This window comes from Chrysoperla carnea, chromosome 4 (assembly GCF_905475395.1).
Source record: "Chrysoperla carnea chromosome 4, inChrCarn1.1, whole genome shotgun sequence".
NCBI lineage: Eukaryota > Metazoa > Arthropoda > Insecta > Neuroptera > Chrysopidae > Chrysoperla > Chrysoperla carnea.
Genome location: NC_058340.1, coordinates 34,941,180 through 34,958,882, shown reverse-complemented (window position 1 = coordinate 34,958,882; position 17,703 = coordinate 34,941,180).

The following is a 17,703-nucleotide window of genomic DNA, read 5'->3' as shown; positions in this document are numbered from 1 at the left end:
GTGAAAAATTGGGTTTAAGATTATGATTTAACGTACATCAAGTTAATATGGGCTTATATTTGCAGTACGTCTGACGTTACTATCTAACTGTTAGGTTCCATCGGGTAAAACCTTGTGTCTTCGCAGTACCTAAGTAATTTTATTAAGTCTAAAAAAATGCGTTAATAAATTTAATTATGGTTAAGATACCTAAAATAAATTTAAAAATATGTTCTTCATGTCTACATAACATGAATAATAAGTAATTATATTTATTCATATATAAATAACGTCGTCGTTTGCCTATAAAGTAATACATCATATTATATAGTACTTCACATGCCATCAAAAAGTGTACCGACTTATACACTGCTGTCATTATGTGGAAGTGGAACAAAATTGTTCATAGAACTTAAAATCGTTACCGTGGCGTTTTTCTGTTAATCGATTTTGACAATTGAAAGTCAAATTGAAAGGTATCCGTATTTTTTCAACTTTTAATATAACAAAATGTTTGCTAGCGACTGTCAGAAATCGAATTTTTTAGGTTTCGGCCAAGGAACACTCCGTTTTATTGGTAGTTAGGCACAAGCATTTTCATTTGTTATTCGAGTATCTTCTTTCTATTGGAATTAACAACAAGTGAAATTTACAAAATTAAAAAAAAACCCTACAAATGCGATTTATTCCTTGTAAACCGATTTTTGGAAATTTAGCTATACAATGTTCTCAATCAAGTCGTTTCGACCGTTTAGGGGCTACGATGCCACTGAGAAACACACCAACGCACAGATAAACACTTTAAACTTATAGCACTCCTTCTTTAATCAATATGAAAGTGGTGGTCAAGGACATTAGATGAGATGAAAAGGATAATTAGAGAGCTATCATTTTTTGGGACAAGTTTTTGGAAATATTTTAATTGAAATTGAAATATTTGAGTTGGCTTTGTTCTTTTGAAATATTGTTATGAATTACCTAATTATTCTACCATTTCAATTTTCGAAATGAGCCAGGTTTATTTGACAATTCATTTCCATAGTAATTATTTATATATTAAAATTATTTGCCATGCCTCTTCCAAACTGAATCGATTTTGAAGACCATCGCCAATTTTTTAGGTTTTTTCGGGGGCGGAACTCTAAGCTCGCACTTGAAACATAGCTAAGAACACTCTCCGTTAAATTACCTTTCAAAGGAAACTAAAAAAATTAAAATAGATTCATCTGTTTAGGCGCTACGATGCCACAGGCAGACAAACACACATACACACACTTTTTTTAGTTCGGGGGTTACAAAATATCTGTCAATTTGAAGTTAAGAGACGCAAATAAAAACTTTTTGAGTTTCGTGAAAAAGAAAGTCCCGCTGCCTAGAATTTTTTATGTAATCAGTAAGTTTTTTGGTGTGGGCCTATGGACCAGCAACGGCCAATTAAGGTCTTAAAAAATGAATATAGATCAATATCAAAATGCGTGGAAACGATCGTAAATTCTATGAGTCATATTATCATTTCTCTCTCACCTGCATCTTTTGAATATGATTAGTGGTAGAAGTATAGTTCAAGTCGGTACCTTTTTTATGGCATGTAACGACCTATATAGGCCTATATACAAAGAACACAAATAAACAAGAGTCACATAAGTATATCCTATACTCTAAATATAGAATTGCAAAACATAAAAATATAAAATAACTTTAATTAATGTAAGCCATAATATATCTTTAACTGCAGAATATTATTATTATTCCATTTGGAATAATATAATAATTCATAACAGTAATTAAACTCTATATATACAATATTTTAAACTTTAATTTAACATTGTCATTTTGATTTAAGTCATGAACTGTAATTAATTTTTTAATTATTATTATAATTTTCATGTATAAGACATGTAGAGCAAACTTGGGTAGTATGAGTTTATAAAATCAAAAATATCCTCTATCATCCTCCTCAGTTAGCAACAACAAAACGACATGATTGAAGCTAAAATGCCAAAAGTTGGTTTGTGTTGGTTTGCCAAGTATTGCGATATCTCAGAAACTCTGTATCCAATCATTAAATAAACCTGATTTTTATACTTTTTACATCATAATTACCCCATCCACCGAGTTTCATCAAATTCCAAAACAAAAATTTTTTTTTTGCGTGTTTTTCTCGATTTTTTTCAAAGGGGTACCCCTTAAAAACATTGCAAAAAATCGAGAAATTTCGAAAATACTCATTGTATAAGGTAATTTTGACCCAAAAAGAACAAAAATCGGGTGCATTTGATGACTGGTCGAATAGTTTTTGAGATATGGACTAAAATCGATCAAATTATTTCGATATCTCAGAAACTCTGCATTTAATCAATAAATTAACCTGATTCTTATACTTTTTGGATCAAAATTACCCCATCCACCGAGCTTCGTCAAACTCCAAAACAAAAATTTTTGACTGTGGCCATCTAAGAGTGACTATCTTTCTTTACTTACATGACATAAAAAACAAACGATTGCGTAATCAACACTGTCTATAAATGGTATTTCAACAATTAACTCAGTAAATTGTTTGTTTTCACTTGTTGTATTTTAAGATCTAAAATTAAGATCTCAGACGTTCCTTGTTAGTAAATAATGCTCATATTTACTCTTATGAACGCTAGAAATTCGCATTATAGTAATCCATCCAATATTATTTAGGGCAGGGGCTACAGAGGCCCCTTACGTATACAAGCAAAAATTAGTAAAATGTTATCCACTATGTCACTTAAGAGGTCATTCATTAATTTCGTAAGCATTTTAGAAAAACTGCAATCGTCTTCAGCTATACATGATTCAATGAATCAATTTGCCGAAAAAAAGCAAGAAAAGTGTATATTTAATTTGAATTGTTTGGCTAGCTCAATTTCTAGGAGGAAGTGAAAACTTATAAATATTTATTTTAATTTAATGCAAGCAAATTGTTTCTTTTGTGAGAAATCTTCACTCTTCATTTGGGCCCCCCAAATAATTTTGATACGGGGCACCTCCAAGTCGAGCTACGCCAGTGATTTAGGGCAATATTATATGCTTTGAATACATTTTGTATACTATACGAATATATCAGAGAAGCATTCTTATAGGTAGGTATATTCTTAGCCAAACGGTATTTCCCAACTTTCCTCTGTAACATAAATTATACATTTTTTTTTAAATTATATGTGTAGGCGATGGCTATTATATGCTCAAATTGGATAGTCCCGCATCGTCAACAGAATTTTAAAAAAAAAGACACATATCTTTAATATAGTGTCACTGAATCTAAAATAATAAGTTACCAAAAATATTATATATACATTCTAAATTTGGTGGTCACCAAGATTGACACTAATTACAAAAATGTACTTTTATTTGTATAGAGAGTGTTGTATAAATAGTCCATTAAAAATAAAAAAAGTTTCCAACTGATATGGTAGTACGACCATCAAGGCAATTTTAGATTTAGGGTTGAAATTATTTGTACCTTATTTTCAACTTTGATGATGAACTTTTGTTATAACGTGTAGACGACATGTTAATATGTAGACGAAAAATTAGAACATTTTTCGATAGGGGCGCCCGCCCGGAGCGGAAAAAATTTGGTACGGCAAATCCTTAAAATATGATATACAGTAATCTATAATTTATAAATAAAATAAAACATCATTGGAATCTGTGTATTTAAGTGAAACTTGAAGTTTAAATTCATTCAATCAGTTTACAGGCTGTTTTTTTAAGTTGACATATGCCTGAAACTAAAAAAATAACTTTTGTCGATAAAAATGTTAGTTGTGTAAGTGCACATTTTACGCAGGCGCATAAAAAAATGTTATTTCGTATAATTGTTCCTGCTAAATCTATGCGAAAAGTGGTTCGCTTTTCTATAAAGGCAATTTTAGTTCAAATTGAACGAGCAAATGCACAAAAAGCTAGATTTTTGCTATCAGTTACTGTTTAAACCATTCCGTTTACAAAAAAATGTTTCAAGCAAAAAGTGTTTGCGTATTTATAAAGAACAACTTTCTAATTTAAAGAGTTCCTCTAACGTTTGTCAGTTAAGAATCAGAGTGAGGTTTGAATTGAACCTGAAAAATTTTCAGATCAAATTCGAAACCGGCCGGTATAAGATGTGTCTCTTTGAAACTAATATTTTTGTTTTGATTTTTTTTTTTTTTTTATTAAATTTATTTATCGAATTTCAAGCATATGTCAACTTAAAAGAGACATCCTGTATATGGTATGAGTGGAAAGGGTGGCAAATATTATTTTTGCCCGGAGGGGCAAAATAGCTAGATCGGGCCCTGTCTAGAATGTTTGGCTTTCGAAAAACATGGTAGAATGTTTTCTAGATAATTTGTTAAGTGCTGAATAAGTTCTTGGATTTTCAAGAACGAAACATCGAGAATAATACATGAAGAACCAAAATTAGCGATGAGAAAATTTGTACGATAGAATTTCTTAGAACTCCACACATATTTTACTTACGACATTATAGTCTGGTATAAAACAAATGAAGAACAACTATAATGCGTCGCGTCCGTTCAATCAATATATTATTATTATTATTATTATTATTATTATGCTTATAGTTTATACAGATGAAGGAATGTGTTTTTAAATTTAAAAAAGATAAAAGGAATGCGCTTCCGTTGACAAACAAACAACATCGCATATTAAAAACTATCTGAATATATTATTTTTATTATTATACAGGATGTATTTGAATTCGTGTTAAATATTTTAAGGGCAGAGATTTGTAGGCAAACTATGGGAAAAATTCATTTACCGTGCTGTGCCATTCAGATAAGTACCTATAGCAATTCTTAAAATGAAAACATTGATTTATGGATTAAGAGCCAGACCAAAAAAAATTCGTTTAATTTACTAAAGCTGATAATTTGAGGATTGGTTATAGTAGTTGTGTACACACACATATTGCGGTCGTGCTACTAAAATGAATTTACTAAAGCTGAAAATTGTTATACAGATTTCATATTGCATATAAATAACAGTTATGACGGTCAGTCAGGAAACGTTAGAACAGGGCTGGTCAGTCAACCCTGAAAGTTTCCAACTGATATGACAATTACAACGCGTAAAACAACGACCTCAAAATTCGGTGCCACTATAACCGTCAAAACAGTTAAGTTAAACACTGTTCAACCTTTAAAAGGATACCTAAATTAAATAATTTTTTAGACTTACGATTCGCCTGTAAAAAGTACAATTCTTGCTTCTTGAATCTCACAAATAAAACCCAAATTCTAGTTTGTAGGGATATTATTTCATATTTCGTTTAACCTGCTGGATTATAGATATGTTTTTTTTTTAAATTTCATTTCGAAAATTGCAAATGTATAGGAATGTGGTGAAGTGAAAAACAGTATTAATTATTCGTTATTACTTCTTGAAATTCGTCCTGTATATGAACTGTTCCAAATATAAAATTATTACTAACTTTGTTATAAAAAAAATATGATGGACTTCCATTTTATTTTATTGAAATAGAATATCATGATATTATGTATAATAAGATGGCTGACATGTGATGTCTAGAATGTACGATTTCAAATTCATAAGTAGTATACGATTAGAAATGTAATTATACCATGCATATATGTAATATGCAAGGTATACTAAGTTTAGTCCAAGGTTTGTAACGTTGTTAAAAATGTTGATCCTAAGTAAAAAATTTTGGTATAGGTGTTCATAAAATCACCTAATTAGTCCATTTCTGGTTGTCTGTCTGTCGTCTATCTCTCCGTCTATTATCACGATTACTCAAAAACGATGAAAGATATCAAGCTGAAATATAACGTACTGAGGACGTAAAAAGTGAGGTCGAGTTCGTAAATGAGCAACATTGGTCAATCTTGTAAACCGTTAGAGATAGAACAAAAGTTAAAATGTATGAAATTTCTTATAAAAAAATAACCAACTTTTGTTTGAAACATTTTTTCGTAAATGTCACTGTTTACCCGTGAGGACTCAAATTAGGCGTAAATTGTATAGTATGTAATTATGTGGAATATCAGTTATGTATATGTGTGTAATGTGATAGAATCATCATCACTGTCTATGCATGGTATTTCAACAATTAACTCAGTCAATTGTTTGTTTTCACTTGTTTTATATTGGATTATATTACCATTATGACATTTATCGATTGTTAATATTGGTTAAGTGAATTAAAAATTACGACTGCTTAAGACGTACTTCAGAGTTTTCATATCTTCGATTTTGAAATTTTTATTCGACTAAGTATACACAGAAGCAATTGGGCAACACACCGGCTTTTGTTAACAGTAATTTAAAATTATCCTGATTATTTTAGCCATTTCAGGAAAAAATAATTTGAAAAAATGTTAAAGTATTTGTAAAAATCATTTTTCACAAAATGGTGGAAGCGATGAGAAGTCAAGGAAATAGGTATAATATATGTTTACTTATGGAAACGGATCATTTGTGGGCATAAAAATATCACACGATATTAGTTAAGGATTATTTATGGCAAAAACTGTTATAGTTTAATCCAGTCTCAGATAAATCACACCTAATTAGTTCATGCTACAGCTCTTAATTTATCCAAAAAAATAACTTTAAATGAAAGAGGACCGATTTTTTATAGGAGATCTTCTTTAAGCCTCTCAGTCCTTCACATTGCGAGCCATATCAGAGATAAGAAACTGTTTTGATTCATAACAATAGGTATAAGTAAATGATACTTAAGTATGATTGTTATACAAACAAGAGTCGATTAATTGAAATACAATTTTTAATAAATATGATACTAGCTCAACCCGTGAGGAATTCCGGAGTAGGATACCCGTGGTTAGGAACAGGCTAGAAAAATAAAGTAATGTCAATGCTAATTTACTTTATTTTTTTTATAGGCAATTTTATTACAGATATGGTATACAAATTACATAATGAACAAAATTAAATCTTAATATTATTTTCTAGCCAATTTTTTTCTAAATGGTACATTTTTAGACCATGAATCTATTTTTTTCATTAACCAGCACGATAACGGTTTAAAATAAGGGATAAAATCATGGAATTTGATAAAGAAATAAGGAAGATAGGGCTGTACCCGTGAAAAAACAGGTTAGAGAAATAATACATAAGATTCAAATATCATAACATAAAATGTTTATGCTAAAATTTTTAGAGATATTTTTCATTCATTATTATAAAATTGTGATATAAATACAATTTCGTATCGCTTATCTACAATTTTATAAATAATATTATAATTTATTGATAAGATTATTTTGTAAGGAGGTATTTTATATACAGTGTGTCTACTGATATCAATAGATGAAGTTTACAAGGAGGCAAATGTGTATTTTATTACAAACTTTTATTTAAGGATGTTCCAGCATGGTATTTGCAGTTTCTATGTTAAAGCAATGGTACAATTTTTTTTTCGACAGAATTTAACGAAAAATTAAATTTAAGAATTTAATAATGCTTACTATTAATTCCCAAAGTTTCAGAAATTTTGACCGTTTAAAATGGGAAATAATTATGCCAACGTCCCAATTTCGATCAATTTACGTCAAAATTAATATCTCGAAAGTGAAAATTAATTTCTAAATTTTTTTTTTAGAATTGTATTGTATAAACATTTTTTTCTACTTTTTCTTCAATATATAATAATATCATAAAAAATAGTTGGAGAGACCGGACATTTTACATGATTTAAATGGGACATGACCCTCAAAATCGCGAACTTTGTCTTTAAATATCTCGCGATCTAAACAGTCAAAAGTTATGAAATTTTAGGAATTCATAAATAAAGCTATTATAAACCCGAGAAAAAAAATTCGGCCAAATCTGTCGAAAAGTGATTTCATGCTGGTACTACCTTAACTTGCAATATTTGTATATGTACAGTGTGCTTTCTTAAGTTGGCTACATATGAAAAACTTTTTTATTATAAGTTTTACGAAAAAAAGTTATTCTTTATAAAAATCTCTGCTTTCGAAAATAATAAAATTCAGCTATTTAGTTTTGACATTGAATGTAAAGGGTGTCCACAATTCGAGGTGGTTCGATAGGAATGTTAATTGGTCGTTTAGAAATGCAGATTTTGAACAGCTTATATGAGAAATGGTTCAAGAAATCACTCCTGAGATATGTAGGAGTGTATTGAAACAATTTTGGATTGTATGGAACAAGAAGGTGGATATGTTGACGGCAAACTCAATCCAACCAACTTCTTTTTAACGAAAGCTTTTTAAAGTTGGAAGCTTTGCTAAAATCTTCTTCTCGTCCATATTGAGTTGAAGAGTTATACGAATTGACAATGATGCTCAAGAAAACTTGTTTTTTTTTATATGTGAAAACGGTTTTATTGATAAATTCTGGATCCTACACCTCTACACTATAATCAAAGATTCGTAGGTATAATGTAGTCTTACTAAAATCGAATTTATTAACTTCATGACGTCATCAGAATCCAAAAAAATTAATTTTGCTCCATCACATGTAATCCTACTAAATTTGGGTCATACTTTTCAAATTTGTGATCAAAATTAACCTAGCTCTAATAGCTTTTAAGAATGCGAGGACCTGGTCCCGGAATTAAGCACATAAGTGATAGCTAGCAAGAAATTGACATCACAGCCGAAAAGAATGACCCAAAATTAGTGGGTTTCAAAAAAAATTCTAATAAGATTGGATCAAATTTGCCTGTATTATCCAAAAGAACGAATTTTTTAACTTTATGACGTCATCAGAATCCAAAAAATTTTTCTCTATCACATCCAAATTTTATCCAATTTTGACAAACCAAATATGTAATCTGACTAAATTTGGGTCATAGTATTAATTTGTGATCAAAATTAACCTAGCTCTAATAGTTTCCAAGAATTTGGGGATCTGGCCCCGGAATTAAGCAGATAAATGATAGCTAGCGAAAAATTGATATCACAGCTGAAAAGAAAGACCCATAATAAGTGGGTTTGAAAAAAATTCCAATAAAATCGGATCAAATTTGTCTTTGTTATCCAAAAAAATTTTTAACCTTATGTAAATTAATGAGGGCCTTTTACGCGATTCTTTACTAACTTTTTGTTTTACGTAAAAAATGTTTTATTTTACGCCTCTATTTCTTATGCACCGGTGGCGGGTGCCTTCTTTGGCACGCCCTAGTTACGGACGTGGCAATGTTTTTTATGAAGAATGTATTTTCCTCGCAAAATTGGAAATTTCTCCCCTTCTTTAAAGCCCTCAAACTTCACTGTCTTTTTCTAACATTTAAAAAAAAATATAAATATTTGATTTAATAATAATAATATATTTAAGTAATCTTTACTGGGTGTTCAGAATTATAAAAGAAAATTTATTTTTATAATTTAGAACACTTGTGAGTGTTGTTAATATGTCGTTCGTGGCGATTCACATGTGATTTGTTTTTATTGTTATACCATGTATATGAAATATATCAAGGTATAATAAGTTTAATCCCAAGTTTATAACGCTTAAAAATATTGATGCTGTGAACAAAATTTTGGTATAGGTGTTCATAAAATATGTATGTGTGTGTAATGTGACAGAGTAATCAACACTGTCTTTACATGGTATTTCAACAATTAACTCAGTCAATTGATTGTTTTCACTTGTTTTATTATGTTTTTAATAAAATGTTTATTGAATATTTCAAAAACATATCAAGTTAACAATACTAATAATAATACCTAATGATTATTTATAATTAAGGTTATTCGACGTAGAAATGCATTTTAGCTATTGACCGATTCATGAGAAATGAAACCTTTTTCTTTTCACTTGATAAGAGTAGCTCCATATTTATAAAAATAATCTTAATCTTAAGAGAATTGGGTACCATCAATTGAGTTGATACCATCATTGGGTTGATACTTGAAAAAATCGAGAATAACGCAAAAAAAAAACTTTGTTTTGGAATTTGATAAAACTTGATGGATGGGGTAATTTTGATCCAAAAAGTAAAAAAATCTGGTTAATTTAATGATTGGATGCAGAGTTTCTGAGATATCGCAATATTTGGATCGATTTTAGCCCGAATCGCAAAAACTATTCGACCAGTCATCAAATGTCCGATTTTTGTACTTTTTGGGTCAAAATTACCTTATTTACTGAGTTTTATCGAAATTGGAGATAATAAAAATTTCTTGATTTTTTTTAAAATTTCTTAAATTTTTTTCTTTGGGTACTACCCTTTTGAAAAAAGCGAGAAAAACGAAAAAAAAAATTATTTTTCAATTTGATGAAACTCAGTGGATTTTGATCCAAAAAGTATAAAAATCAGGTTAATTTAATGATCGGACCTATAGAAAGTTACAATGTCAGCGAGTATCATGAGCAAAACTTCAAAAAAGTTAGAGTATCCCACCAAAAAATTAAAATCCATAAAATTGTGAACAAAAGGGAGGATAAGTGAGGGCTAGAACGTGATAGTCTTTGTTTTTAAAGGAGGAATTACCCAGCAAAGCGGGCGGGTATCTGCTAGTATTTACTAAAAAAAGAAACTCCTACTATATTTAAAATAATTATCAGTTACAGAAGATTTAATATGAACCTAGAATGCTTGGCTATCTTTATAAGTATTATTTATTAAAGTACTTAAATAGAAAAAAAAAACAGAAAATGTATAAATCAATGATGTGGAACACCCAGTAGTAGGTAGTTATATACACTCACAAAAAAACGTACCAGAAAAAAAACTACATAACCAATGCACGACTGAATGATATCACTTTAAAACTGGAATTGTCACAGAATCAGGAATTATGCTTCAATTAACATAATAAAATTGTAACATTATCTTCAAATATTTATTATTCAATTCTAAAGTCAAGAAAATATATAATTTTAATAATCTTTTAATACAGGGTGAGTAATTTATATTTAACTCGCTCAAATCACCTTATATTCAGTTGAGGTTGTTGTCATGCTATGGACATAGTGTCAGAAATCTGTAAATTTTTATACCATGTATATGAAATATATTAAGGTATACTAAGTTTAGTCCCAAGTTTGTAACGATTAAAAATATTGATGCTATGAACAAAATTTTGGTATAGGTGTTCATAAAATCACCTAATTAATCCATTTCCGGTTGTCTGTCTGTCTGTTCGTCTGTCATCACGATTAATCAAAAAGAGATATCTAGTAAAAAATGAGGTCGAGTTCGTAAATGAGAAACATAGGTCAATTGGGTCTTTGGTCCGTAGGATCCATCTTGTAAACCGTTAGAGATAGAACAAAATTTTAAATGTAAAAAATGTTCTTTATAAAAAATTAAACAACGTTTGTTGGAAACATTTTTTCGTAAACATCAGTATTTATCCGTGAGAGCGCAAATTATGCACAAATTGTATAGTATGTAATATATGGGGATATCAGTTATGTATGTGTGACATGTATGTATGTATAATGTGATAGAGTAATCAACTTTCTTGCAATATACAGTTTTATATGCAATCTCTGTGGCGATACTCAACAATGACGTCACTTCATTGTATAAGTATCTTCCTCTTTGTTCTTCACTTTTCTGTTCGCGCAGTATGAATTTTCCACCTGAAGTGATAAATTTTAGTCATCATCCCAATTGATGATTTGATTCATGACAGCAACCTCCGTCTATTTATTATCATCTAAACTGAGCCTCCAAAATACAAATCTGGGGGGTTTGAACGTTGAAGATGTCGATGAATATTGATAATGATAGAATCATTACTGTTTTAATCTTTTAAATTGATAAAATATACAGATAATAAATAATAAAATAATTACATAATTTATAAAATAAAATACAATGATTAGAAAAATAATTACTACATTTTATTAATTTATTATCATAAAACTTAAGCAAAAAGAAAAAAAAATTAATATTTTTTTTTTTTTTTTTTGTGAATTAAAAACATCTGTTGAATTAATTATGAAATGAACAATTTATAATATTAAAATACACTTTAATATTATTATTTGATACGCTGTTTTTAATAAATGAATATAAAGTTGACCTTGTAATAGTGAAACGTCATGCAAACTAAACGTAATTCACTTGTTTTGTTCATCATTCATATGAAGCCGATTCTCGCGTTGTTCGCCCGTTCATTTATAACATTCGACGTAAAATTTCATTCACAATATTTCAAACAAAACAATAAAGACAACAATACATTTTATAAATATAAAATAATATTATTATATTCTAAAATCATTCAAATATAAATTATACATAACCTGACTTTTTATCTACTTTCTTACTCTATGATTTTCAAAATAATGACAGTTTTACTTTTATTCTTTTTTTTTTATGTTCAATTGTTTTTAATATTTTATAATTTCAATTGAATTTCAATTGTTTTATTTATTAGTGTCAGACTAGTGTTGTTGCTATTAATAATCATAAGTAATATTTCTATTAAGTAATAAATTTAAAAAAAAATGTCTAAGCTGTGTTCTTATTTATATATATTTTTTTAAATACATAGAATAATTAGACTATTTATAGGGTTTTATTTATTTATTTAATATTATATACAAAAGGGCGTTAACTAATGAACCTACAATGTTTGTTTGTTCAGTTGTTTGAATCAATAGTAAAATTACCGCGCCAGTAATTATATTTCAAAACTCGCTTGACAGATGGTGGCACTCCTTTTCTTCCTACTACAATGTACCATATTTGTATCTTATATATTGTTTTCTTTGTTTAATTTATTGAATTGTTTATATTTTATTCTTTTTATTACACTCAAGGTCGAATCAAAAGAATGTTATTCACTGTTAAATAAATGACTGTTTATGAAACTTGATTTTTTTTTTCTTCATTTAAATGATAAAACATGAATTAAGTATTCCGAAGTTAAATGCCTCTACGGCGATGCCGGTATTAGCGACTTAGCCCATACCAAGAAGAAACTAATATTTAGAAAAATATCAAGCTTTGGGAGAAAATTATCTTCATTTGTTGTTGTAAATTTATAATTCTGCGCATTTTTTAATGTGAAGTTAGTTCAAATCAAATTATAATTTCAATTTGGAAGAAAGAATACCGACACAATAAGTTTTTAATAACTTTGTGCAGACCTTGTCCTTTATTTGCTCTATCCTATTATTATGACAAGTTCCGTTCAGTTTATGTGTTGATAAAAAAGAACGTACGAAGATTGAATAGAGTTAAATTTTTTTTATACGTAAATTAGAATCTTAAGAGTTTCCCCGCACTTAACAGTCTGGTGTACAAAATTATATTTCAAGCTTCGTTAGTATTTTTTCGAAAGTACAATTTTCTATTCATTTACTTTCGTAATTCAGAAATTCAAATTTTTTTCTGTTCACTCATAGAAATGCCAGATCAAAATATATTGTGCTTCCCGCCGAAATTATTCACCGTACTCACATTCTTAACTTTCCGGGTTTATATTTGTGTGTTTGACTTAAAATCACAGCGGGCTTATGGTACTTCAATTCCAAACATTGCCAAATTAGCCAAATTAGGACTTAGAAAGGAGTATTTACACAGAGAGAGAGAAAGAGAGAAAGAGAAATTCCAAATTTTCGAGTTTCTCGTTTGCTACTAGAAGTAGTAATGAAAAATTTACTATGATTTATCAACTAATAAATTATTTAATCAAAATGCTTTTGGTTTGGTCTCCACGGGCTGTAATCACTAAAACTTTTAATCCATCGACGAGAAGAGATTTCACCCTTTCTATTAGAATAATAAACAATGATGATTTTAAGAACTGCATCTCATATTTTGAAAATTTCGGCTTTATTATTCTTAAATAATTTAAAATAAATGTTCTTCTTGTGTCTAATTTTAATTTAAGCTTTTGATACACAGCCTCTGTAGTATTTAAACACAATATTCTATTTAAATAATAAGTATGTAATATTAAAATGTTTAGGTTGACGATTTCCCCATATTACCAGTTGGTCCAATTATATAAAATTTTTATTGTAAATATATTATATTTATATGTAGGTATCATATTTTGATTTTTTTTTATTTAAACTTTAAAATAATGTGTCATTGTGTGTAGTTTAAACCAGTAGGAGTGGGTTCGAATCCAAGGTGGCTCGACAATAATTTTTTTATTTAATATTTATGTTAATGAAGAATAAATAAATTTAATTAATTATTATTATATTGTTATTGATATTCTACAATGAAATAATAATTCTATGTAGTTTTTTTGTTGTAATTCATTGAAATTAGATGAATAACATTCTATTAATGGAAATAAGTCTAAAAAACTTCTTATTTTCTGATATGACGGAAAATAAGTAGTAAGATTTCAACATTATATGACTCTTAGTTTTAATCCAAAATCCAACATTATATGATTCTTAGTTTTAATCCAAAACGGACCGTTTACAGTTGTTCGCATTTCACAGAAGACTGTTCCAGATTTCGGCTCTTTGAGGTTACAAAAAAGTTGTTAGGTTGTTTCCCTAGAAAAATGTTGAAAACAACTCCCTTTTTCGATTCAACTGAAATATATATTCAGGTCTGTAACTAGGATGGCAAAGGAGGCACCCGCCAGAAGGGAATAAGACATATGGCGCAAAACAAAACGTATGTTTTATACGTAAAAGAAAAAGCTAGTAAAGAATCATGTGCTCATTAATTTACATAAAGTCAAAAAGTTAAAAAATTCGATTTTTTTGATAACACAGGCAAATTTGATCCGATCCCTTTGGAATTTTTTTTGAAACCCACTAATTTTGGGTCATTCTTTTCAGTTTTGATGTCAATTTTTCGCTAGCTATCGCTTATGTGCTTAATTCCGGGATCGGGACCCTACAATCTTGAAACCTATTAGAGCTAGGTTAATTTTGATCGCATATTTGAAAATTATGACCCAAATTTAGTAGAATTACATACTTGGTTTATCAAAATTGGATAAAATTTGGATATGATAGAGAAAAATTAAATTTTTTGGATTCTGATGACGTCATAAAGTTCAAAAATTCGATCTTTTGAATAATACAGGCAAATTTGATCCGATCTTATTTGAATTTTTTTGAAATCCACTAATTTTGGGTCATTCGTTTCAGCTGCGATGTCAGTTTTTCTCTAGCTATCACTTATATGCTTAATTTCGGGACCAGGTTTTCAAATTCTTGAAACCTATTTCTCTTTTTTTTTACTAATGTAAATGAACTATTGTGAATGTAATAAGTAAATATGGATACATCATATGTTGAAACGATTATGGATTTGATAACAAGTGATCTAATTAAATAAAATTTTATAATTAAAATTGATTGAAAGTTTATATTTAGATATTCTCAATAAATAATTAGGTTGATTGTTTATTTATTTGAATTTTTTTTTTTAATACTTATTTACAAAGATGAGAGAGTTGAATTCGTAGATCTTATATGTATGGAGAAGGAATTCCTTTTATACAATACTATTGAATTAAGAACTTTAGTTTACAGATTTTATCGAAGGAATATGCTACAGAGTTTGAAGGCTCAAAGTAACCCCCCCCCCCAGCTCTTTTAGATATGACAAAATGAACAAATTTTAGTAATAGCGTATTCCAATATTTTTGAAAAAGTACTTCAAAATGTTGATTTTGCTAATAAAAAGCCACCAAAAATTTATTTCGGAAAAATACACACGCTTTCTTGCCAAAAATTTAAATTAAATTTTAAACTTTTTTTAAACTGGCAAAAACGCGGGCGTCCAATTTGATAACGTAATATGGGTATCACTATACGAAATAACGCAAATAAGTGACAAATACTTATTATCTATGTATATATTATACCCAGCTATCTACACTGAACTAACTGATGGTCTATGACTCATACCGCTATGACATCACAGCAGGGCTTACCTGCGTTTTAGGTCACGTGGTATACAGTTTAAAAATTACCATTTTTAATTTAATATTTTAAAAGAAAATGTGCTTTTATGACTTGAAATCAGAATATTTAAATATACTTTTACATAAATTTTAACTTTTTTCAAATTTCATGATTTATTTTTGACTAACGATAATACCCTATTATGATTTTCGCATGTAAGAAGTTTGCGGGATTCCGCGATTCTTCATTTTTTGGCTCATAGATACACAAATCTGTTTGACTGAAAATGGCATTGTCTTGAATAACTCTAGTAAATCAAAACATTATGTTTGTCTCATCGCAAATGTTATTGCACCGATATCTGTTAAAGATGTACGAGTGCCAGTGCAATTTTGGATAAGAGGCTTGATTTTTGTTTTATATAAAAGCTGGACTAAGTCTAGATCAAGTCTGAAAAATTTTAGCGAGGGGGGGGGGGGGTCGAAGTGAAAAAGTCTTGTGATCGCGAAAGTTTTTGATCAGAACAATCTGAAGAACATTTTGGGGGCGGTTAGAAAAAATTTTACAGAAAGCCATTTTCCTAGTAATATAACTAAAACTATAATATATATTCGTAGCTTTGAAAGCCTGTACCTCGAAAACTACTCGATGCAAATTTTTGGGACCGTGAGAGCACTTAATCAGAATTACCCAAAGAACACATTGGATTGGGTTAGACAAAGTTTCACAGAAAGCCATTTTCTTATCTAATATTGCGGGGTCCTTTCATGGATTGTATAGAATCAAAAAAGTTGTAAATTTTATAATTGACTTCCTGAATTGAATGCAAAAAACCGCATCTCGATTTATCTTGCACCAAAAAAAATCTTAAATGTTATATCGTCTACATACTGTCCCCGTTTTCTTCCCGGACATTTTCAAAACAATTTCATATAGTAAACTGATTGAGGCATTTCTTGATCATTGTATACGTGATCTAAGATTATTGTTAGTATAGAAACGAATCAATGAATATTATATTAAACAGATGGACAATATCTCTCACCCACGTACAAGTCATTTATGTTCGCCATGTTTATCGCCCCCGCACAACATTATATTTCTCTGTATAGTTAACTACATAGAGCTAGCTAGCTATAGCTGGCTGTGTAACACCTACCAGCCTACACATACAGGTGAAATCAGCCAACACCAGTAATTGTTTGTGTGTCTATCAATTTTTTACTCCCTTGGACTATTCAATAAAGGAGGTAATCGGTCTAAATTTTTTTTATCATTTCAGATGAAGAATTCTCATTTTACGAAAAGAAAAGTGAAGTTCGTCTTAGTGAATCTTAATATGCAAAATATGAAAACAAACAATTGAGTTAATTGTTGAAATACCATGTATACACAGTGTTGATGACTCTATCACATTACACACACATACATGTCATACATATAAACTGAAATAGCCATAACATACATACTATAAAATTTGCGCTCTCTTGGGTAAACAGTGATGTTTACGAAAGAATGTTTCAAACAAAAGTTTTTTTTTTTTATAAGGAACATTTTTTACATTTAAACTTTTGTTCTATCTCTAACGGTTTACAAAATGGGTCCTACGGACGTAAGACCCAATTGACCCATGTTGCTCATTTACGAACTTGACCTCACTTTTTACGTCCTCAGCACGCTATAAAAATTTCAGCTTGATATCTCTTTTCGTTATTAGTTATCGTGATGACAGACGGACAGACAGACGACAGACAGACAACGGGAAATGGGCCAATTAGGTGATTTTATGAACACCTATACCAAAATTTTGTTTATGGTACCAATATTTTTAAGCGTTATAAACTTGAGACTAAACTTAATATACCTTCGTATATTTCATATACATGGTATAAC